The sequence below is a fragment of the Falco cherrug genome, chromosome 8 (assembly GCF_023634085.1).
Source record: "Falco cherrug isolate bFalChe1 chromosome 8, bFalChe1.pri, whole genome shotgun sequence".
NCBI classification, from domain to species: Eukaryota; Metazoa; Chordata; class Aves; order Falconiformes; family Falconidae; genus Falco; species Falco cherrug.
Window position 1 is genome coordinate 49,926,407 of NC_073704.1, and position 24,358 is coordinate 49,950,764.

The following is a 24,358-nucleotide window of genomic DNA, read 5'->3' on the forward strand; positions in this document are numbered from 1 at the left end:
GCACTGCTGTGTGTACACTGCTACAAACAGCATTTCACAGTAGCGCTGTAGTTATAAAAGTACACCTGGACATTCTCCTCCTCCATTTTAAAACAAGTCATAAATATTTACCTAAGAAATTTCAACCAAATTAGCTTGCACACGATACAGCAGCTCTCATGTCAGTGAAGGACCCTTCTCCTACATAAAAAATTTTCTGAGTTTATATAACAGTTCTTGTACTTAAGTTATGCACATTTATCTTAAAAACCAAGTTGAACAGAGCAGGAGCCAAGCTACTTAAGTAAAAGCAGTCTACACAGGCCTTATACACAGGCTCACGTTCACACACAGGCTTGCACCCTTTTTTCTGAAATAAGGAGAGTGGCGGGTATTTGATTTCATTAGGGTACTGTAAGAAGATGCCAGAAGGAAACTGAGAAGGAGTTTTAAATTGAAGGTGAGTGAGCAAATAACCCACTAATGATTTCAAATTTAAGAACATACATATTTTTACTAGCCAGACACTGTCTTCAGAGAAATCCTTAGAGGGTTTCTATACCTTCTTCAATTCGTCAGTCTTTATCATCCTAACAAAACCATATCTGATTCATCTCTGATGTTAACCAGGCCAAATCTGATTCATTCACAAACAGCTGGTGCTTCCATGCTTTTCCATTTTCTTTCAATGATCATATGTCCTGGTGGGAATAATGTCTTAGCCAGATTTCTGAAATGAGTACAATCTTTTTCTCTCCCCCTCTCTCTCATACATATTCAGAATTTCTATTTCTGTGTGAAAATAGTACTTGGATTCATGCACATGAAAATTCTCAGACTCAGACTTTGAACTGAGCTGTTTTCTGGAATTGATGCTAATGGTCTGTAGATGCTGGCAGCGCTTCACTGCTGTCCGGCAAGTCTCCAGCTTCACATCACTAAGAATCAGAACCTCTGACTCAGTCCAGTTGTCACAGGAATAAAAGGAGGGACTGAGGGATCAGAAAGTGGGGACATAGTCTTTAATCTCTTGGGGAGAACAACTGTCAGCTTATATATTTGCACAACAGATTTTGACTGAGGATGAGGGAAAGACTCTATATTACAAATAAATAATAAAACTTATCTATTTCTTTCTGCTTCCAGTTTAGTATTATTGTAACTAATGAATCTAGAAGAGCAAAATAAAATATCTTTTGTCTGAGGAAACCATGATTTGTTCTGCAACAGAAAGCAAAAAACCATTACAGAACAGCCAAACTCTACCTTCTCTACTGCTGTAATTAAGTGCTAACATCCTTAACTGAAGTCTGCAAGGCAAACGGTACTTAGCCGTCAATGTGATTTGGAATGATGGATTTTTAAATATCTGCAGTTGTGAGCAACTAAGGCTTTAATCTATATTAGCAAGTCATTTGCTGCAATCAATGTATTGTACCAGCTAGCAGTAGAGGTTCCTACATATGCACTGTGGTGTGATTCACACATCTTATTCCACAATACATTCAGCCTTGTACCCTCCTACCATCCTTAAAGTAAAGACTGGGAAGTATACAATGGGCCAATTGTAGGGTTTTTCTGCCATTTCTTTTAAGGGCTGGAATGTATTTTGTGCATCCACAGAAAGAAGTTTCAAACTTTGTTTCCTTACAAAAGGAATCTACTTTACACATCTAAATGCTTTACGGATGTGGAGCAGTAAGTGGGGAAAATATGGCTCAAGGGAGAGCCATCAGGGCATACACTCAAACCCTGCTATCATTCTGAACTAAAACACTAACAAAGGCACACTCAGAGACAATTACTATCGAAGTGCTCTGCCAAATAAATATAACTGAAACTAGGTAGGAAAAATATGTGGAATTGTTGACAAGAAAAAAAGGTAGAGAAGCTGGCAGTGGATGCACAGCCAACGGGACCCAGCCTGAGCAGCCCAGATCCAAGGGGACAGGAAAGCAACCAGAGGGAGCAGTGCCCACCACAGGTTGTAACATTTGGTTATACATTTGGCTGCTATTTTAACAACTGGTTCTACACCTAACTATACTGAAGTAACTCCAGCTGTATTGTGAAAATCACGGTTAAACTAATTAAATATAATATAAACCTACTTTTTTGAAAATGTGTTGAAAAGAAGTTTCCAATCCATTCTCTTTAAATGAGTAAACCAGTTATTTAAAAAAAAGAAAAAAAAAAAACCAACCAAAACATTTGCCGTGCTATGAGCCAAAACCACTGTAGCTGCATTTTAAAAAAAAAAATAAAAAATTAAGGTTGAAGTATCAACTTGAATATGATTTGAAATCCTTGAAAAAGAGTGTTGCTCCTTCTGCATTCCATGCATCTGTATTCACGCTTATGAATATCAGATTGGGACTAGAAGAACAAACACTATTCAGTTGTTAAGACTTTTTTCATCCATTACAAACAACTGAGCTCTAATAAGCTATAACCAGTTTAAACGTTACCCTGTATCTACAGCCAGAGATTTGTCTTCACTTATGTTTTCCTTTTCTGTTTTAGCTAACTAAATCCTGTGGATGAATGAATTTTTAATACATCTAATGATAAATGAACAGAAAGGCCTGTAACAGATTCCCATATAACAAACCCAAGAAGACAGTAAATTTACTGGCTCGAAAGAGTGTCTCGTTTCTTTGCAAGCAATCTCCACAATCAAATCCTTCTTTAGTGGCTTCGCAACATGATACAGTAGTTGTCAATTCCAACTTCATCAGCATGGTACCCTGCAAACCGCCACTGTAACAAAATGTGGCTCCTCTCTCTCTCTTTTCATGGATTATAAAGACAGGGATGCAGGTAGGGCACTTGATTTTCAAATATCCTCTGAAGTTTCTGATTAGATACCAGCTATTATTTTACAGGAAGAATTCTGTTCACAACCAACTGTTGTGAACAGAAACAATGCAAATATGGAAGTTTGTAGGTAGGATACTTCTATGTGCAGACACACTCCCAGCTTGTTTCTGCAGAACAACACAGCGCAGTGTTATCACACCGCGAAACAGTGAGACAGTACCTGCTTGAGAGAAACAGTAAGCCAGCAACAAATGCTAGAGTTGAAGCAGAAACGAATTTGCTATAAATTCTGAATGTCATTAAACATGAGAGACAGCAAAATCTTGGTACAGGAAAGGATACACACAGGAGACATTTAAACATTTTAGGTACAACAATGATACTACGCTCCTTTAAATTTCATTTAGGTCCTTTAAATTTCAAAGGGTGACGATTTTGGAGATTTTTCTTTTTCATTCTTTTGCAGGTAATACTTCCAGCTGGTGGTAGTCTAAGGCTTTGTACGTAAGAACAGATTTTAAAAAGTAGCAAGTCAATGCATCCAGATAAAAAAGCAATAAATATATGGTACAAGCCCTAACAAGGGTTTAGTTTTCCCCCAGACAGCGGAAAACTTACCCCAGTAAAGTATTGCTATATTTCACAACTGCAAATGCCAATTTTTCAGTCCAATCTGAGCATTTTTCCTATTTACACATTGTGCTCATAAGTAACAGCTGCCGGAATGCAGTTTGCATGAGGGTAATGCCTCAAGCTTTGCCTCTACATTTTTGTGTCCAAGCATAAGTAAATAAAGCAGCAGATCATTCAGCTTTCAAAAATGGCAGCCAAACATGACCTGAATCATACCAGCAGTGTTCACTCAACATCACTGTTGCTCAAACGCTTGCACACCAGCTTGTATCAAGTGACCACCTCAACATCTTTCACATCTGCCCATGCATCTGAATCCTTTCAAAAGCCCCATAAGCTGAACCGCTGAGAGGGTTCCCTGTGAAGATACAGTCAAGGCACCTTTTCAGGAAAATAGGTCTGTGATGATTTAAAATATCTTTCAGAGGCTTTACTGTAACAATGACTATAGTTCACTCCTTGGCAAATGCTTTCTCTGTTGTTAATCAGTTAGTCATTAACCTTCATATTCTCACCATGAATTCCAAATATTTGAACAAGCAGTATAAAGCAGACAATAGTGCTTATGCTGCAAGATAATGCTGCAGTTTACACACAATGACCCCATACGGACTGTCCTGGATCCTTACTATGATTTTATTTGCAGTTTTCCACTGTGACTTTATTCAACTTCATATTTTATTTAGTTAATTGGCAGTGCAAAACACAACAGACAAATCTGATTTCAGGAGAGAATGGAAATAAATAGTAGTGTGGTAGTTACAACAGACATTAGGCATATTTATAGTATTTACTGGTGGTAGTTCAGACTAAGATCACCTCATTACTTTGGAATGACCTACACAACATAGTTCATAGCTCACATACACAGATGAAATAATATTTATTTTACACTACTCTTTCAAAATATAGTAAATTAATAGTGCACTAAGTTAACACGTATTAATATTCACTTGGGCACATCTGTAACCTACACTGTTTTTCCACATTCTCTAACTGCCATCTCACCATGTTTCGTATCACTCCAGAACCAACCTGTACACACCTCTGTATCCCCCCTGCTGCTCTAAGGTCACATTGGCCGGGCACTGCTTCTACCTGACATGTATCTCCTCTTCTAGCTCAATAGGCTCTTTTCTTGGTAATATTAATTATAACATACTACAAATTGAATGTGATGTTTATTTTATTTAGTTGAGAAGTTGGATGTCATCACTATAAGCAGATGTAAGGTTAGTAGCCTTCCCTTCTCTTCCTCAGCTACCACTGCTGCCCCTGAATCATGGCAGCCTGTCCTTTTTTTTTTTTTTTTTGATTGTGCTCAAAAAGCAGTCTAGCTGAAAACAGTATCATTGTAATGAAAATTTCATACTTGCCTACACTTGAAAGCCTACAAGCCAAACATGCCTTTAGGAGACTGGCTGATCCTTCTGGCATCACATCACAGTAACACGTTTTCTCTGGGTATTCATATAGAGGCACTATAAGAGGCCAGGTTTAATGCAACAGTGCCTCAGTGACTGCATCTGTGTTAGGGATTTTGTGTGCAGAAGGGCTTCTCGTTGGTGCAAGCCTGCCTCGCACCTCCACCATTTGGGAGACATGAGGTGTGAGTGGTATGTGCAGAATTGTATCCCTCCACGTTGAAGCTGAGCACTTACACACTATCTATAGCAGAACTCTCGCAATGTGAACACACCCAGAACTGGTAACTGGAGTGGAAAGAGACGACATCGACGTGAAGTGCTGGAACCACAATGGATCATGGCAGATCAAATCCCTGTCATCCCCCACTTTGCACCGCACTCGGTAATGCTGACATACTCACTGAGAACCTAAAGGTCTATCTCTCCATGGTCGACTAACTACAATCTTTCTGCTTGCTCTATGTGTTCAGGAATCATACTTCTCTGTAGCATTCAGCTCACTAGATGTTAAACAGAAATATTCATCGGATATAGTGCTAACACGGAACAAGGTTAATTTTCATATTTGCTACAATTTGATCAGTGAAAGCTGTGCTCTCAAATTTCATAATCTGTTACAAGGTATATATCAAAGATTTACAACACCACAAAAAATAAAAAAAAGAAATCTTTCTAAAGTTGAGCGCGACATTTTCCTGGAGTACAATAGTATTTGTCTGGGGAACAAAGAAAAGCATCCATGTGGCAGAATTGTGAAAATGCTACCAACATACCAATAAAGCAACAGAATGAGAAAATACAATCCCTAGAGATATGAACAATGTTTGAACAACGCCATTTATTTCATTATGAGCTTTATAAATTCTTTCAGGGAATATCAGCTTTACCATTACAAAACAGAGATGCTTTGTCATTTCTACAACAGGTAACTATATCCTTCCAGCCATGCAGGCATGAGACAAAATCTGTTTGATGGATAATACTTAGGGACATTCGGTTGGGCTTGCTTCTGGTTTCCCATTCTGGCCACACTGATCAACGACATGCTCCCCAACATAAATAAAACTTTGTGGTGTGCAATTAAAAAGACAATTTGACCCAAGTCCTGTTTTATCTTCTTCTCTCATGTGCTGGTGGGCCTGAGCATTCAATCCACTGCCGTAACATGCAAATCATCTGTCTGCTGCTACAGTCCTGAGCAGCTAACTCATTCTAGATTTCAGAGGTCAGAATGTACTGAGAGACTTACCGTTCTGGCCTCCAAATCTAAGGAGTCCATAAGAACAGAACCTAAAACTTAAGGGTTAAAAATTTTTTGTGTGTGACGAAACTCGGTAGTGAAACTTCAGACTCGCTAGTGTTAAGTTAATGGTTGGACTTGATCTTAAAAGTCTTTTCCAACCTAAACGAATCTATGGTAACCAAACCACACTTGACTGCTTCTTTCTTTACCAAGATCAGTACTCAAGCATAACAGACCACTAAGTCTGTGACTTAAGTAGCAAACACTGCCGTGTATCTGACTGTGAAGAACAGAAGTGTTCCACAAAGACTGAGAGGTCCCTGCTGAGCCCAAATGAGTGACTATACTGGGAATGAAAAGTACAAGAACAGAACCACAGACGGGGACCTGGCAGAAACAGACCTCTCTGGCTATCTCTGAACTTCCTAGAAAGTCCCAGCTCTCCGGCCTGGGATAAGCTCAGGAGGCTACATGCTCCTTCTTCCATGCTGACAGACACAGTCCTCCACTTGCTCTTACAACTGCAGTCCATTAGTTTCTATGGGAATGAAACCAGCGTAATGGAGCTAGAAGTGAGCTGTTGTCTGCTCCAGTCAGATGCTTGGTTGGAAGGCTGAAGAGCAGACCTGTAGGGCACACTGATGGTATAATCCACCAGTTAACCGACCAGTAACAAATTCATAATGTAAAGGCAGCAAAGGGTGATCATGAACATATGAAGAGCTTAGCGCAAAAACATCCCACGATAGCCTTTTCCCTGCTTCTTTCTTTGGCCCAATCCCAGCAAGCTCCAGAATGGTCCAGCCTGTCAGAGAAAACTCATTCCCTGAAATTAGCCAATGCAATGCTTGGAAGGACACATATTATTCCCTTTTCCATTGTCAAAAACACCCGCAGGTATTGAGAGCAGCAAATCCTAGAACCCTCAAAAGCCCTCCTTCTGGACAGGGAATTTCAGAGTAAACCCTAAAATTTCCCATAATATAATTATTTAGAAGCAGATGGTAAGGGGTGCAACCTCTTTCAGCTCCCGTACAGTCCTACTTCACTCTGCATCTTAGCAGTTGACTACTTTTACTCTACTACAGCCCTTTTGTCCTCTCTTTTGCTCAGGTATGAAAAACACATAACTGTGGAGAGTATTATCTATTAGATGGGGAAAATAAAAAAGTATTTGAAAGATTAAACCTAGTCAGAATTCCTCATTTTTCACCAAACCTAGAGAGTACCAGCAATCATGAATAATATTGTAAAGACCGGATAGAAATGGTTTAGTTTGTGTTTTAACATTTCTGTTACATCGTGCAGGGAGATTCTTAATTTACAAGGCTTGCATAGGTTTATAGCTTGAGTTATACAGTATGGCAAATAACATAGACATTTTGCTGTTCACAGGGAAATAAGTCTTCTGAGACTGTGGATATATGCATTGTTTAGACACTGCTCTTTCCTGATCCCTCTTTCTTGTTTAGAAAGGTACTAAAGCAGGATGCTTGGGACAGCCTGCAGAAAGGAAAACCTCTCCAGAATTTTAATTAAAAGAAATTACTGTCTACTTTATGTAACTCCGATCTAATGAACTGTTTGATAAAAAAATGACTGTCCATTTGAAGAACCTGTATGTAGTAAAAATTCAGTTTAAGGTGATTCCCTGCCTTCAGTCCCTTCTTTTTTTTTTCCTATCCCACCACTAACAATATACAGACAGAAGGCCCCTGGTACTGCTTGCTACCTGACACCACCTGTGATTAAAAAGCACACTGAAGTGTACTGGGGCAGGGAAATTCATCGTGTTACCCAGTACCAAGACCTACAGCCTGCACACAGTGCAGTTTTTGGCTTTCTACCGCTAAGCATATCTGTGTCAAGCAAAATTCCCAAGGGACCAGGTATAGAGGCAATCTACAGCTATCTGAAAGATAACTTGAGAGGGACATCAAGTCTTTTACAGCAGAAAATCCAAACAGAACTGGTACTAGGACAGCTCACGTCAAATCACAATGCTAATGGAGACACAGTAGTAGGCTTCTATGCCTTAGATTTTTTTTTTATTTCATTGGGTTTATTTTCTTTCAGGTTTGCACAATCAAGGAAAAAGACCCACTTCACTCTATATCAATTCATTAATGACAATGGTGGCAGACAAACTTGTCTTGTTCTGCTACTGCTTTTATTTCTTTGTGTTAACACTATTGTCTGGGTAAAACAAAACAACAAAAACTCTCTGCATGTGATCTAATGTTTTTTGCAGCATAAGCACTGGCATAGATTAAGATGAACTGAAGACAAACTGATTATCTTAAACACCTTTAGGCAGTTAACACAACACAGAGTGTCTTCAGCCATGATATGCTGCTTTTACTGTTAAAAGTAGCACCTAAATTATCCATGTGTTCACTAAAACATGCAAAAAAAGATAAATCAATAAACCCCATACTAAGTGTGCCTGTCGATGTCTGCGAAAATTCATGATACACAATTGTGAAGCTACCAATGCCAATTACTTTCTTTACCCAGGAGAGAAAAAAAAAAAAAAAAAGGCAAAAAAAAAGCAAGCGGATTTAGTGCTGGCAAAGATGCCAAATTGACAACCAGTCACTCTCCTGGCAGCCAGAGCATAAACAGGTGGATGTAGCTGGAACGCACTCACCCCGTGACAGCTCAGAGAGAGCCTGGCACTCCACCAGCTCTAAGGGTTGGCAAATCACAGAAGTAAAAATCATCAGCTTAAGTCTTTTGACTCTGACCAAATAATCCAATGGAATAAGAAAGGTTAACCAAGTAAAATATGTTGCAATCCTTCAGAATGATGCCAGTGCTAAAATAATCACTTACTCTTCCTAAGGCTAAGTCAGCAAGGTGGCAATCAGCTCTCTCCGGTGTACACACACCCGCCACAAAATGCTTCTGTTAACTAAAATACTCTGTCTGAAAACACCCTCTCTCTCTTTTGCCTCAGGAAAAAGGGCAATATAAATGAATCCACAGAGATTTTATCAAACCAAGACTGAGGATTTTTTGAGCATCTTCCTAGTTTGCTAGTTACGAACACCAGCTGTCTGTGCTTGATGCTGACAGAGCTGACCCGAGCTGGAACTCCTCCTTTACTTCTAAGCTAGACATGGTGCTCTCAAAATACACGATTCACATAAAAGTCACATGCTGTGCAAAGAAATCCAACTTTACATGTGGAAAAGGATTTACTACATTAAAAAGAATAATCACTAAGTGGATACTTATTTAGATGCCTTAGGGAGGAAGGAGGAGTCAACTGTAGGTTTACAATGATTTTGAAAGAAGTAGCTGGTCAAATTGTTCATTATCTGTTTACCTTCAAGGCATGCTGCAAGGTAGGTGTGTTTGGTGTGGCTGCTGCACAGGTTGCTTTCAGACAATAAATTAGTAAAGGATGCTTACGTTCGGACAGATGTTTATTTAAATGTATATCTGGTTACTCTGGACCTTGGACAAGTACATAACTGTCAAGTTTCATGCAGCTAAACTTTTGATATTTCATGGAAGTTAACTATGTATAACTAGCACATTAATTGCAAAGTGAGGTTTAGAAGAAACTTTCAAATATTATTTTTATGCCATATTTCCCTCTCAGGCCTTCTTTTTAAAGCAGATGTAGGATTTATTTTGCATGCACAGCTGAAGGGCCATGGTCAGGCTGGGAGTGGGAAGAGGGAATGTGGAGTCCAGCAGATGCGAGCTGCTGAGCACTGTGGAGGCTGCTGAGATCCAGGGAAACACGGTGACGGCAAACCAATGTTGCACTCATTTTTGCTTCTCCCTCTATTCCTAGTTAGCGGATTTACTGTATGAATAACAGCTTTCCGGAATTCCTGTTTCTCATACACCTTCCTAATTAGCTCTTAATGACTTGACCACCAGCCCGGGTATCTCTTGCCCCGAGCAGTCCAGCACATCCAGCGGGGATGACCATTCCACTCAGAATGCAGAGAAGCAAAGAGAGAGCTTTGGGACGGGCAAACTAAAGACATGGGAAGAACTGAGAGATGTAATTAGAAAGAGGTATAGAGACAACACAAGTAAATAGAAGAATGAGCAAATTAGATGCAAAAAACCTCCAAAACCGTAATCCACATTGGTAAGGTCAGATGCTCTTACATACTCAAGGTTTTGCCTGAAGGAGCGGCTTGCTCCTGTACAGGATTCCCAGCCAAGGGACTAGTTTTATATACAAATATATATTTCTTATTTTTTAAAGTATATTTGTACCTATCGAGTATGGATGACCATTGACAAAGTTATTTGCTGTATGTGCCCCACCTGCTGCTGAAACACTGACGGGGTATTGAAAAAAGTGTTTCCTGCACAATCCCTAAACTCTAGGCACTACTCTGTTAGATTTGTTACCCAGTTGTCTATAACTGAGGTTGACTACAGCTGCTTTATCTCTTCTAACATACAACTTCATAGAAGATGAGATCTCGTCTCTTCCTCTGTGTACATGTGCATATAGAGAATTTTGTTTGTATGTAAATGCCTGAAAAATTTGGAACTAAAACCAGTGACATGTGAAACCCTGATGAAAAAGTAGCTGCTTCTGAAAAGTGTGTTTTGATGAATTTTGTATGATCTCTTTAAAGATTCTCTAATGCATATTTCAAAAGATATTTCAATACTGTAAGTTTTAGATCAGCTCATAACTGATAATTTAGATTTTTCCAGTACTATTCTCCTGTGGTATCTAGCTTCCAAACTGAGATTTAAATGTATGGTAGTTCTGAATGAAATCACAGGCAGAATATTAGATTACAGCATATAAAACATCACAAAATCCTTTGTTAATGCTAAATTAAACCTGAGCTAAGGCAAACTTGCTAAAAGTATCTGGGAATACCAGAAATAGAGGCCTTTTGTGCTTAGGAGGTTTTTTTATGACTTGTTTCTACTGTCTCTGTATAAAGAATGATCAAACATTCCCAATGACTTTAGACCCTAAGACATCCACCATTTGCAAAGAGATATGTTTTATCTAAATAAGGTTATATCTTACTAAAACAGTCCCAGGCAATAAATAACTACAAAATTTTTTCATTGTATGGGTGTGTAGATTTTGACCTAGAAATAGTTAGTGGATGTTTTAGATAATATTGTTAAGCAAGCTTTAGGCATTTCACTGACATTAAACTGTGCACTATCCTGCAGCAATTCACCCCCTCACCTTCCCCAGCCCCCAGTACTCTGTGTCCCATGTTGTTCCACAAACTGAAGTCATCTCACTTCATCCTGATATCAAAAAGACAATTTTCTATTCCTCCTGCTAAACCTGGCACAAGGGAGCAGGGGCTGGAAGAGGGGTGGGACCATGAGCTCCCACGTTAGGCAGCAGTGATTAATTAGCTTGGCCCAGCTGCCTGCACAATTACAGGCTCCTTTCCCTCTTGTAAAGTGCTTTAAGGGCTTCAGATGGAAAGCACTGACTGAGGGCTATGCCTGAGTATAAGCCCCACGTTAGGATGCAATCATAGTGCAATTGCAAAAAAAATAAAATAATTCTGAGTAATAAAAAGAAAAAGCATAGAACATAATTATCTTTGTACTCAAAGAAGTTAAGGCTCAAATTTCAAGAAGTGCTTAGGTCTCATTCAGGCACTGAAACAAGTGGTTTCAGTGGGAGATGAACTCCCATGGGAAGTCCTGCGACATGCAGTAGGGTTGAAAAAAAATATAAAAATTAACTCTTGGGTATATTAAAATCTGTTGCATCACATGACTAACTGACAGTAAAAGGGAAGTTAACGGTACCGTTGCTTTTTATCTAACTCTTACCATCTTCCAATATGAAACAAATCAGTTTCAAATTCTAGTTAATGTTAAAAATATAAATTAGTTTTACATTCTTCCTCAACACATGTTTATTCACATCACACTTTATTTTGCCCTGCCTAAAACCTGTATTCTGCACAAGGCTGACACATGAGCAGCAAAACCAACATACGGTTGAGGACAAAAGGACTTCCAAGGCATCATGGTAAATCCTTCCCATTGTCTGTCTGCACCATAGAGAACAGATCTATGCAGCAGTGCTCTTAGCCACAGCATATATACCTATTGCTCAGTCTATACACATCGTATCTATTAGCTTCATTTGCTGTGATCACAAGATGAGTGCCGAATATCCAATGGAAAGCTGCACTGCAGGCAAGAAATATCAGGTCCAAGAGGATAAGGCTGCTCTAGATCAGAATCAAGCTATTAGTCTCTCAAGCTTCAGAAGCATCATAACGTTTACCATAGTCATATATTGTAAAAATAAAAGTGATAGTTTTATTTGCTCTGTCCATTAATAAACTGATGATCAGAGTATTTGTCAACTATTTTAATCCATGCATTAACAGACAGAAAATCAAGATCACAAATAAATCATAAATGAATGCAGAAATGTGTTTGTAAACCTTAGTTCCCCTGCCATGATAATTGCTTAATATCTGGCATTAATGATGTATTTTCTAATGCCAGATAATTGACATTTAAACACATTTAAACATTAATGTGCAGGCATTCATGCAGGGAGATGGGATTATTTAAACAGGAAGGAATATAGTTTTTAGAGACAGTCAAAGTATTTGCTGTCCCTCTGCAAAGGACAATCTGACTTAAGCAAGGTTACGTATGCAATGTTTTCTTGCTAGGCTTTATAGCTATAGTAAATACGTGTGTATATATATGCATAATCAAAACTTAAATAATTACAAATTTATTTTTGCCAGTTTAATCTTCCCATAACAGGCCACCTTTCACACTTCTGTGGAACATCTAATACAGTTAATTCTAATTACATTTGTTTCCCTGTTTAGTTTATAGCACAAGTTGGAAAATACTTGCTCTTGCAAGATTCAACTGTGTGAAATTCTGTAAGGTGAAGTGCTACATTTGCTTACTTTGGAACATAATGTGAATTCCTAACCCCTGATACTGTTATGCCAATATTAAGAAAAGCATTCTCCAGCTTCCCTTGCAACTAATAACCGATCTTTCCTGTGGAAATGACAAGCTATTTGCTGACACAGTGCTTGGCCGGGTTTGACAGTCTGTTCTCTGACAGGGCATTGTTGGTGGTAATGGCAACAAGGACTAAAGGGTTGTGTACTGAGTGTTGCAAAGGGCTCGGAAGAAAGGCACCCTTAGCTGGGGTTCCCTGACGAAGCAAGATCATGACCCGTGCAATTAGTCTCACAAAACACATACACGCAAGAAAGAATAATTTCATCTCATGCTCTACAGGGACATTTATTACAGCAGACTCCATGGCTCAGATTGCAGGTGCTACAGGTAATGAATGTAGGAGATAAGGGGAAAATTAAGATTAATCAATGATATTGGATTTTTCTGAAAAAAATAAAGTATAAACTAAGAAGATAAGCCACTAATTTTTTTCTGACCCTACCCTCCAATTTCAAGTAATGAGAAACACTTATGTAAAAGCACATAATGAAGTCATAATAGCTTAAACCTTTTCTCTTGAGCATAGGGCAAAATTGCTGAGGGACTTACACTGGTGTCCATGACAGCAAGGGAAAAATGCCTAAAATGGAAGCAACATAGTTATAAAGTATAAACGGAAGCAACAGGAATGTTGATCTTTATTTATTTTAGACAAGGACTTGGCCTTTAGTGCACAATATTTCAATGAAAAGTCACTAATGCTTCTGCAATAGTCTGGAGACTGTATTTGCTCCAGAGCTAAAAGAAACGCCTCATCAGTCCAAGGGACCTCACTGTCTAGAAGACTTGGCACAGGCCCTGTCTCAGCCAGGGGAGAAAGCCCCAGCAACTTCTGTCTCTGAATAATAAGGAACTAGACATCAGATTCAATGCATATTGTTTTGAGCTAATTCCACTAGAAGATAAGCTACTCTTAAGATGCAAAGCATTTTTTCATGTCACAATATGAACATTTAATATCTGAAACTCTTATTTCCTGTGAAACCATAATACCCAATTGTTACAGCTCTGTGAGTGACTCATTTAAATTTCTTAATTATCGCAAGCAACTTTGTCAATAGTATAACATTTTCAAGAGATTAACTTTTTTTTTTTTAAACAATAAAAGCTTTTGTGCCAGCCAGCAAATCCTTAAAGGGTTTCATCTGTTTTGCATTACTAAATGGCCAGAGCAACTCAATATTTACAGACAAAAATGTTTAAATAATGTAATAGTTGTGATACTGACTGAGGAAATGAGTGAAATTCTACATTGCCTTTCCAAACCACAACACAAAGATGTTTGCATGATGTGAAGATATCTGCTAGAGTGTTTTTACTCACTGCATGTACAAATTGTTCACTGAAAACCAATACATTTAAATTTATATTTGAAGTGTAGTGGTCTCTTTGGCTCACTGATATACAGATAAGCTACAAAATATAACGTTCCTCTAAAATATTTTAATACCAAATAAAGATGGGCAGATTCAAAAATAAAATCTGATGTCTTTAGTATTGCCTCTTCCAGTAAATTTTCTAAACATAGCTCTTCAGACATTCAGGAAAGAACAATGCTTTATGGGTGGTAGTGGAAACAGCTTTCATTTAATTAAAAAATATAAACTTTATGTGGTATGTTGTTTTCAGAAAATAGAATTAAGAGCTCTTTTTTTTTTTTTCCATCTTATTCATCATTGCACCACTTCTCCAGGGAAGCAGGCATTTCTCAAAACTGATGTGTGTTCACCTGCTTTCTTCTCTGACTAGGTATTCAACAGAGCTGAAAGAGCTGAGCAGCACCTGGGACCTTCCCTTCCCAGATGACCGGAGAGTTTTGGGATAGCACGACCACTGAGGGACAGCTGGGACCTTGGAACACTCTGGGTCCAACCAATTCTTCACCCATTTGTGCCTTTCCCTACCAGGCTTCCATGATCTATTTTGGACTCATTGAAATGTCTAGGCTTCTGGCTAGGATACCTCAGTTACTTACGCTTTTCTAGCAAAGAGCAGAGCTTTGCCTGGTACATGCATTGTGCAAAGACACACATGTATTCACTGAGCACACATGATTACAACTTTCAAAATTTCTCTTCATTCTTTTGAAGAGAAAATCAGCACATTTTGACTGTTCTTGAAAAATAAAAAAAGCTGTAACGGATGAGGCAGTGACTTTGTATTCCTCTGTCACAAAACAATAGAAGACTGCAGTTCTGGAAGTTTAAAATACTAAGGGTAGACTTGACAGGCTGTCATCAATTTGCTCCAGACATGAAAGAAGCATGCCATAACTATGTCATTACATTTCAGAAAGCATATCCAGAACAGTACATGTAACAGGAAAAAAGAGACCTCCAAGGAACAACTCATCTATTTTGCCTACCCTCACAGCAGGTGAAATTGTGAACAACACAGGCACGCTTACCGTATGATACAATACATGTATATATGTGCATGGGTATTTCATTGCATGTGTATGAAATACTTGGATATATGTATAGCTAACATACATGTGTGAGAGGCATTAATATATATACACAGATACACACACACACACATAGATACCTGAATAGCAATAAGATCAAAGACTTGACTTTATTCCTATCAAAATAACTCTTACAAAGAACTAGTTCATAGGATGTGAAAAAATTAAGACCATTGTGTGAGTAAAGAATACACATAGCATGCTCCTTCCATTCAGAAATCCTTAAGTCTATACCAGAAAATTTCAGGCAAAAAACCTAACAGCCCTATATCATAACTTGAAAAAAAAATAAATCTGTTCTCAAAAGATCACATTTGAAGTGGTTACAACTGTTTAACAAGCGTCATTAAATTTCTATTACTGCTCATCATTCAATGCCATTCTTGATGACCTTGCTGTTTCCAAATACCTCAGTCTCATGATAATTCTCCAGCTAATTACACCTGATTACCATATGGACTAGTGCTGTATAATCCGGTGTTACCCAAACCAGAAGATAATCTAAATTGTAATGTTATAAAGCTACAGTTTCCAAATCAAACAATTCCATAATCTCACCTGTGCAGCACCTGCTGCTGCTTGAAATGTTGCCACCATGGCAGTTGGTCATTATGGCTCATCTCATTAGAAATACTGAATAATGTTAAATAAATTTATGTATCTGTGCATTCATGCAACAGCAAAAGTGCCCAACAAAATACATCAGCACTAGGCAAAAGTTTGCATGAACACTGTTCAGTGTTCTGTGCTCTCTTTTCCGAAATGGCACCTCAGTTAGGCAAATGGTTTGATACTTGGAACTATGAGAAGTCTCCCAGACCCCTAAGTGAGGAATGATCTCTGGGGAAGAAAAAAAATAAATATTAAATTATTCATTGAACATACTCTAACATCTACCAGTGACTTAAATGTAACACAGAAGACCTACAGTGCTTACAGGTCTATTTATAACTGTAATTCAGTCTTGAAAATCACCACCTTATTTGTAGCTTGACCCAGCAGTCCGGTGACTAGACTACAAGGTTTCCGTTCACGTCATGTACGTTCTACAAGGAGAATGTTAATGCCTAATGATTAAACTTCTGGTCCGCTCATTGCCACAGAAGGAGAAGGAACAAAGGCCAAAGATGCATTTTACTGTTAAAGTGACTTCCAAATACTTCTATTCCTATGAACTCTCAGTTGATAGCAACCTGTTCTGTTTACTGTGCATGAATCCCTTCTCAGCTGATCGATATGTTACAAAAAAAACTGTGAATGCGTGGACCATTATTTTATGTGATGATATTCACTAGGCTCTGACTCTCTTATTTGGGATCTGATAAGAAGAAAAGAAGTCTAGCTTGCAGATGGTTAAATAACTGAATTTATAAAGCTGACTGAGCAAACTGGCTCTATTCAGAGGTTTCACTTTTAAATCTTGTTACTGCTCATTGGTGAGGATTTGCAAACACTGTGCCTGTCAAGCTTCCTGATCAGTGATAGCTTTGAAACTGAGCTAAAGAGGCATGGAGAAAAAGCCAAAACTGGATTTAGTCTCATTTCAACAACCATTTTAAACCTGTTCTCACTCAAAGAAATAAAAGTTATGATATTTTCATGCCTTCAATTTACTGCATATCTTTAGCAATAACCCTTGCATGAAAAATAAAATTCCCTAAAGCAAGTGCAGAAGGGAAATGTCCTGATTTTCTTCCCCTGTTAATTTCTGGGGACTGTTTTTGTACCAGATTTTCATTGACAATCAAGACAGCTGAATCAAGTCCCGAAATTTGGGGAATCATTACATGCATGATTTTCTATCGCACAGTCAGCCCTAAAACTTGACTGTCTCACAGCAAACCATTTGGACAGGCATTACGGGTTGATTTACCTCTCTCCCTCCACATTGCCAGAGTAACTGAACATGTCCCTCACAAAACTGGTGATACAAATTAGTTTTATAGAATTAAATCTAGTATCATCAATTCCAAGATAAAAAGTACAGGAGGATATGAGTGAGCAAATGTACATGTTCGACTGCGTGTAATCAGCACATTTTGCAAAAGTGGTAATTAGGATGAAGAATATTACTTTAACTCAGAGAACACAGCCTTATCCTCATATTTCAGAGATAAACAAAGGAAATAATTTTTTTTTTTGAGTGAACAACAGTGTTTGAGGGGTACATAATTACTTGCGAATCTTAATGAAACAAGAGGATTCCTGAGTGCAGGAAATGTCCTGCGATATAACCATTACAGTGAAAGAAAGTGTAAAGCTGCTTTTTTTCTGTTCTAAATTGTACTTATATTTTCCCTGTTCTCTCAAAGAAGTGATGGAGACTTATCTTCAACTATAGGCTCATCCTCCTTCGGGGGTACTGGCGGAAGGGTGAGCATTTTGCTTTTCTTTGAAGTGCAAGCACACACTGGAGATGAAAGCAACTGCATTATTGTCTTTGATGTTTTTGATACTGAATTTCTCGTTTGATTTTTCTTTATAGACGTTCAGAAAGTAGATTTACTTCCTCAATCAACCTTACCCTAAATCCTCACTAGGTACTTATCCCCTTAAATATCTGAAATTGATATCACTATTTTTTAAAGTTTGAGTTTGGAATACTTTAATAAATGCAATACATTCTAAGTCATGCCACAGCCTCTTTATTTGTACTGAGTCCTTAATCACACTGTGTGCTATACGAAGGGAAGAAACAAAGGAAATCCCTATAACATAAGTGAGACACCCCAAAGACAACATGGTTGAAGTAAAAAAAAAAACCCTTATTCACAGCAAGACTTTATGTATAGGTCTAAATATTTGGAAAGATGTACTCAATAGACAGAACTAAAAAATCAAACTAACCCAACCCCCAAAAAAACTAGCCCCAAAACAACAAAACCCCAAAAGGTGTTCTTTCCAGCAGTAAAGTTTTAAAAGCTAAATCCTTCAAAAATATATTTCTCTGTCCAAGTGGATTGCTTAGGTTTGTAAAGAATGGTGGGATTTAGGGATACTTGGCAGGAATAGCAAAAACCAAAGGACAGCTGTAAGGGAACAGATAGCAGATGGGATAAGGATTCATATCATATAGGGATTCACATATACATGCAAGACAGGCAATCTCTATCTGGTCAGCTACTTTAAGAATCAACATTTTATAGTTTGGTAGCCATATATATATATAAAAAAGGGGGGGGGGGGGGGGGCAAGATAATAATGCGTACTACCTTCACATTTGTTTCCTGTAGATATATTCCCTTTACATGTATTTGGAAAGGTAGCTGAATCTTAAAACTGAGTAATTACTTTTTTTTCCTTTCAGAAAGGTATTTTATTTTCATCTTGCACACATATGTATCAAAATAGAAGTGGCTGAAATTTTCCATATGATTTAGCACCACCTACTTCAATTTAATATTGGCCAGATACATTCATCCAGAAAGTAAAGAAAATTTAAATCCACATGTAATCACACCTGGCTGAGAAAAACTTGCCAAGACAGTTAGCATCATTGCTTTTGCTCTCTAATCAGAATCAGGTATATCCAGCAAGCACAGCAGAACATTTAAAACTCTAGTGTGTTTTACCTTACCGACTTTAATTTGAAGAGGCAACAGAGAAACGTATTACTTAAAGACCAGTGGGAGAAAGAATTAAAAAAAAAATAATTAAAAAGTGTGAAAATATTAACAGCTGTGGCAGGAGCTGGCAGAGAAATTTTATTGTGAAATACCTTACAGAATTCTCTAATTACTTTATGATATTTCTAAGTAGCAATGCCAGTGCTATATGATTTTTACAAGCTTTTAATATAAATAGGAAATAATATGAAATTCATAGTTGAGGATGTTTTCAGCTTTACAAAGGGTGTCTCCAAATTACGGATTTCTCAAATAAAACTCCATCTCTAGTGTGATGCATAGGAGTTTAACTACCGATGAAGAAGCTGGGATTTCATCTTTAGAATGCAAAATATTACAACAGAGAAGTGCCAAAAACCTTATCTAATATTTAGCTGAAAATCCTTGTCCTTCTGTACAGAACTATATGGACCTCCTCACGAGTGCTTAAGTCTGAATAACAACTATATTGGCTACTTAGATGCAAAGCTAATGGCAACCGAAAGTATTTACAGGCAGTCCCTACATCCGTATTGTGCTTAGTTTCCTTATGCTACATAAAGCTGAGAGAGCTTCTCCTTGTCTCTCTGTACACCTTGCTCCTACCAAGTATGCGTAATTCAAGATGGGTGCTAAAAGAATGATTCGACATCAAAACCTGACTACAGTAGTTCTCTCCAACTGGCTTGACAGATTAAAGTCAGCAACGGCCACAGCCTGACTGCATCAGGCATGTTTGAATCCCACCGTCAGTAGGGAGGCTGGTCACCAGCATCTCAAACGCTTCCATCACCTCTGACAGCTGATTCACCCAGGTACAGAACCCAATTCCCTGGCAGGGCAGTAGGAAAGAAACAACGTCCCTAAGAGAGCTGCATCCTCTTTCCATAGCAGTACAGCCTCCCACAATCAACTGTTCAGGCACTGGATTAACTGGGAAATCTCTTCACGTGATTTTGGACATACTTGAGAAATTGTTGTTAATCCCAGAGTACCTGCACATGTGAATCTGTGTGATGCCTTCCACAGTGTGGGAATCCTGTTCCAGAGTACACATGAGGAACTGGCAGCAGTTTCTCTGTACCGAACAGCAGCTTATCCAGTGAATTAATAGTTTGTCATCCTGGACTAAATGGAGATAAAGTAGAAGGTAGTTCTTAAACACAACTAGATAGATGTGTAGAGAGGAAAATGCTGCCAAAGAAATTGAGACAAGACAGGTGGTCTGCTACAATTTATCGAGTTGCTCCCAATAGAAACACAAGTACCGAACATCTTTTGCTGCAGCATCAGTACAGGGATGCAAATTTTAAGCACATATGCTGCGCCATGCCGTGAACGCTCACCAGCAGGCTCTGGGTGTACAACAGCACATTCAACACCACCACACGTGGCGGTGCACTCTGCAACATAACTCTGAAATGGCACAAAGCTTTCTCTGAGTAGTGTTAACGTTCTCAGCCACCTTAGATTTGCATCAGCAAAAAGGTTAAACACATCTCCTACCGCTGCTATGTATAGTCTACCTACCTCTTATGGCATCCAGGCTGATGATCTGGCCTGCAATACATTTCTAACATCATTTAGTGAACAAGAGCTAAGGAGAAACACTAGTTTCATGTGGCACATTTAAATCCCTTTCCTTGGATCAATCCATAGGGAAAAAATATGCTAAACTTAACATCATAATTCACTACCTTTTCAGAATTAGATGGAAATTGATGCTGTTTTACTGACTGAGGAGCTGTCCCTTAAATATGATACATAAAACTGCATATTGTACAAACCAGAAAGGTTCCTAGAAAAAAAACAGGGTCAGGCATTTGGACAATGTTTTGTATTTACAGCAGACAAGCACAGTTTAGGTTATTTATCTTCTTTATCTTTCTTTATCAGCTGCATAATTTCAGGTTGCGGTTGTACACACATATAGCCAAGACAACAGATATACAATTATTGGCCCTTTCAAGAACCAAAATGTGTTAACTAATTTAAAATGTCCTGTTCTGGAGACAAACAAAACTTTCTCTTTTATCTTGAATCTGCCCTATATAAATATAGATCTGTCATTTCTGGTTCTAAACCACTATGTTGTAAACAAACAGTCAGATAAATATACAGAAATATATTTACCTTTCCCAGCATATCCAAATTATCAGGCTAGTTTCTATGATTTCTCATTACACATTCAGTAACTGAAGCATTTTAATAATTTTCACTACCTCACGTGGCATTCTCCTCTATACTAGGTAAACCACTCTGGAGAATTCCTTATGGTTTATACGCTGTAATTAAAATTACTTATATTTGCTAAGAAAAGCCAATTATTTGACCTCTAACTGCAAGCCACAATGCTGTTCATTAACTGTGTAATTTTGTATGAAGTCTGCACCTTTTAAAGTAAAAGAGCGTTGCATAAAACTTTTAAATTCTGGTGATGAGAGGACTTTGACATTGGGTCTGTAAACTGCATTTAGCACATTTCTCCTCTCCAATAATTTGTACTCACCATTGGTGTCAGGACAAAGATATCGTCCTCTCAGTACAAGTAACACTGGCTAAACTGGAGCACAGGAAGGCAATATTCCATTTCCAACATCAGGAGAAGCTGGAGGTGCTTTAGCACGTACCACGCTTGCCGCCTCACTTCTGCCAAACAGTACTGCTGCTGCCCGGTAATAATGTCCCAGAAAGAACTGGGAGTGCATCGCCTCTTCAGCTAAATGACAGACTCCAGCTTCAAGTAGTGGGGAAAACTGGTTAAGCTGACTTGGCTGACATTGCACTTGGAAGGGACCAGAGAACACCTCCACCCCCCGGCAATCACGGGAGAGGATTTCTTATGCTGTGGGCAGTAATGCATTTAACAGATGCAGAAGGGCATGGCTTATGTTTGCAAACAAAGGGTTTAATTCTTCCCTGAAAAAATGAGTAGGCAACTCCCACTTTCCAAAAGAAATATGCACCACGATGGCAAGGTGTCAAGTGTCTAGAATGAATGAAAATGGGAATCATCATGTTTAAAAACAAACTAAAAGAACCAACCCAACCAACAAGAAATAAAGCAGTACTGTGTAAAATCACTTCACATCATACTAACCTTTATTCTGTATTAGAGCTGTGCTATACTTGAAAAGCTGAGCAGCAATTAATTGAGAAAACTGCAGCCTAAACCTCTAAGACATATTGACCACTCCAGTACTCAGCCCTCCCAACCAGGTCTGCCTCCATACTCATTGCAGTTAATATTTTCTGACGGCTACTGAAGAAAATAGAGTGACATGACAATTTTTTTTTCTAAGACATGAACTCATAAAAAAAGCATGTTACATGGCGTAGTAGATTAATGTTATTTGTGACAGAAAATCTGCCAAAATCTGGGATAAATAGCCCACAAAGTAGACATTTACTAAGAAAGGACAGAAGTTTTCTTATTGTCTATTCAAGTTTTTTTACTAACGTCAGTTACTGCCTCAATAATCTTCTTGAAATAATCGAATGTCCAGTGACTTTAGGAAATTTTTCAAACCTCTGCAATTAGAGTTCAAAGAAATTAAGACCATCATGAGATTGATGTGAGCATCATGGAGATAAAAAATGCAAAAACTCAGGATATATATTAGCAAAAATAATCCACAGATGTTTGCTAGCAAACAAAATGAACGAAAGTAAATGAAATAATTGAAAAGAAGGAAAACCAGAGCAAGACAAAAGGGGAGAGATGTAGAGAGTTAAAAAGGGGACAGGCATAAAAAGATGAAGTGACTACAAGGAAAAATATGGGACTATGGTATGTGGAAAAAGAAACAATGAAGGCAGAGCAGAAATTTAAGAAGTGAATATATTCCAGAATACACATATAAAAACACAGCTGGAGAAAGCCTGTTAGTAAAAAAATTAAAAATAGAACCAAAGGGGCAAAAAAATATATTCTTTTTATTCAGAATTGATAAAGGAACATATTTTTAATATAGAAACTACTATTTAATGCCATGAACAGTAACATCTGTATATGCTACCTGACAAGCAGATTAATTTTATTTCCTAGCTGACAAAAAATGCTTCCTGTGTATATGAGTATTTCCCCTGCCTGTTTTTCTTTTTGCTTCCCTCCCCTCTTCAATCCTGATAAATCATCCAAGGTCTTGATGCTTTTTAGACCAACTGAAACTCTTGGTTAGGTGCAGACCTGGAAATAATAGTCTGAAGCAGACATTCTTCTTCCAAAATAAAATCTGTCTTTAAAAAAAAAAAAGGGGGATTTTCCATACTTTATTTGTTATTATATTCACGTCAAATTGTTTTGCTATGCAGCATCTAGTGAGTTAGATTTCTTTATGAATTTTCTATTATTTTTGCAAAAAAAAAGAAAATGCAGCATTGTGCATTTCACTTTTTTTCTTCTCCACATTCAGCCTTGAGAGAACACAGGAATATCCTTGGCTTCTGAAACTTGTCCTTTGGCCCCTTTCCAGTGTGGTGATAGGCAGAGTAGTCATCTCTAAAAAACAGGTATGCTGCAGGACACAAGGCTCTCAGACGCAACTGCGACTGAGCCTACAATTACTTTCTGTGGCTCACTGGAAAGAAATCAGAAAGTTTTAAAGGACCCAGCCACGTTCCTAATTTCTGTGCACACTTCTTCCACTTCCAGCTAGGGCCTGAGGAACGTGGTGCTTCAGCCTCTGATCTCACTGCCACTACCATGCAGTGAACCTCCATCTGTTTGTCCTTAGAGTCTTTACCTTCCCCAGGGAAGTGGAGAGCCTGTATTTCAGAAGCTGTTCATCCATACACAGTGTGCCCATATTTCCAGAGTCTGGAGCAACAGCAGAAAAATCTAGTCATTGTAAACCCCTGCTTATAGTGGAGCTATTCTTTGAAAAATGATGGTTTTGGCGTAAGACAGCCTAACTGTACCTAGTTTGAAAATGAAGATGATCTCTTAACTGTAAAGAAACTGTACGCACATTATTTTTAATTAGGCTGATTTTTTTTCTCTTTGGAAAATATAAACACAATAAAACTATCAGAGGGCATGAGCAAATTTCTAAAACCCTCTTAAAGTAACAAGCCAATCTGATGTGGTGGAACTATTTGAGTCAGTCATTTTACTCCAAGCAAAAAACCACAAGGAACCAAAAATTCTTACAGACTTGCCCGCCTTCAGGTTTGTTAAGCTCCATGAGTTTTGTTTTAAAACTTT